The sequence below is a fragment of the Electrona antarctica genome (assembly GCF_951216825.1).
Source record: "Electrona antarctica genome assembly, chromosome: 14".
NCBI lineage: Eukaryota > Metazoa > Chordata > Actinopteri > Myctophiformes > Myctophidae > Electrona > Electrona antarctica.
In genome coordinates, this window is record NC_136795.1 from 10,785,787 (window position 1) to 10,788,286 (window position 2,500).

A 2,500-nucleotide genomic window follows, 5' to 3' on the forward strand; every position below is an offset into this window, starting at 1 on the left:
GGTAATTTTTTTAAATCTAATATATGATGAATAAATGTGGGGATGTAGCTCAGTGGTAGCTCGCATGCTTTGCATGTATGAGGTCCTGGGTTCAATCCCCAGCATCTCCAGAAATGCCAGGAATGGCCCTCTGCACAAGGCATTCCTTTAGTATTGTCCTTTGGTATGATACAGTATTTGTGCTTGTGCGACTTATTCAGTCAATGAATTTATTCTAATCTGAATGGAATTTGGGTAATTTTTTAAAATCTAATATATGATGAATAAGTGTGGGGATGTAGCTCAGTGGTAGAGCGCGTGCTTCGCATGTATGAGGTCCTGGGTTCAATCCCCAGCATCTCCAGAAATGCCAGGAATGGCCCTGTGCACAAGGCATTCCTTTAGTATTGTCCTTTGGTATGATACAGTATTCGTGCGTGTGCGATTTATTCAGTCAATGAATTTATTCTGTAATCTGAATGGAATTTGGGTAATTTTTTTTAAATCTAATATATGATGAATAAGTGTGGGGATGTAGCTCAGTGGTAGAGCGCATGCTTTGCATGTATGAGGTCCTGCGTTCAATCCCCAGCATCTCCAGAAATGCCAGGAATGGCCCTGTGCACAAGGCATTCCTTTAGTATTGTCCTTTGGTATGATACAGTATTATGCCAAAGGCAATTCAGCTATTTGAGAGGGCGGATGTAGCTCAGTGGTAGAGCGCATGCTTTGCATGTATGATGTCCTGGGTTCAATCCCCAGCATCTCCAGGACATATGTTATAATGAGACTGGTTCATGTCTCTGGAATTTTACACGTAAAGGACCACCACTTAGAGGAGCGCCTTGACATGTCCAGGTATAACTTGTCACACAGAGTGCAGTTAATGTTGTGCGTGTGCGACTTATTCAGTCAATGCATTTATTCTATAATCTCAATGGAATTTGGGTAATTTTTTTAAATCTAATATATGATGAATAAGTGTGGGGATGTAGCTCAGTGGTAGCTCGCATGCTTTGCATGTATGAGGTCCTGGGTTCAATCCCCAGCATCTCCAGAAATGCCAGGAATGGCCCTCTGCACAAGGCATTCCTTTAGTATTGTCCTTTGGTATGATACAGTATTTGTGCTTGTGCGACTTATTCAGTCAATGAATTTATTCTAATCTGAATGGAATTTGGGTAATTTTTTAAAATCTAATATATGATGAATAAGTGTGGGGATGTAGCTCAGTGGTAGAGCGCGTGCTTTGCATGTATGAGGTCCTGGGTTCAATCCCCAGCATCTCCAGAAATGCCAGGAATGGCCCTGTGCACAAGGCATTCCTTTAGTATTGCCCTTTGGTATGATACAGTATTCGTGTATCATACCAATTTATGCCAAAGGCAATTCAGCTATTAGAGAGGGGAGCTCAGTGGTAGAGCGCATGCTTTGCATGTATGAGGTCCTAGGTTCAATCCCCAGCATCTCCAGGACATATGTTATAATGAGACTGGTTCATGTCTCTGGAATTTTACACGTAAAGGACCACCACTTAGAGGAGCGCCTTGACATGTCCAGGTATAACTTGTCACACAGAGTGCAGTTAATGTTGTGCGTGTGCGACTTATTCAGTCAATGCATTTATTCTGTAATCTGAATGGAATTTGGGTAATTTTTTTAAATCTAATATATGATGAATAAGTGTGGGGATGTAGCTCAGTGGTAGAGCGCATGCTTTGCATGTATGAGGTCCTGGGTTCAATCCCCAGCATCTCCAGAAATGCCAGGAATGGCCCTCTGCACAAGGCATTCCTTTATTATTGTCCTTTGGTATGATACAGTATTTGTGCTTGTGCGACTTATTCAGTCAATGAATTTATTCTGTAATCTGAATGGAATTTGGGCAATTTTTTAAAATCTAATATATGATGAATAAGTGTGGGGATGTAGCTCAGTGGTAGAGCGCGTGCTTTGCATGTATGAGGTCCTGGGTTCAATCCCCAGCATCTCCAGAAATGCCAGGAATGGCCCTGTGCACAAGGCATTCCTTTAGTATTGTCCTTTGGTATGATACAGTATTCGTGCGTGTGCGATTTATTCAGTCAATGAATTTATTCTGTAATCTGAATGGAATTTGGGTAATTTTTTTAAATCTAATATATGATGAATAAGTGTGGGGATGTAGCTCAGTGGTAGAGCGCATGCTTTGCATGTATGAGGTCCTGGGTTCAATCCCCAGCATCTCCAGAAATGCCAGGAATGGCCCTGTGCACAAGGCATTCCTTTAGTATTGTCCTTTGGTATGATACAGTATTCGTGCGTGTGCGATTTATTCAGTCAATGAATTTATTCTGTAATCTGAATGGAATTTGGGTAATTTTTTTAAATCTAATATATGATGAATAAGTGTGGGGATGTAGCTCAGTGGTAGAGCGCATGCTTTGCATGTATGAGGTCCTGGGTTCAATCCCCAGCATCTCCAGAAATGCCAGGAATGGCCCTCTGCACAAGGAATTCCTTTATTATTGTCCTTTGGTAT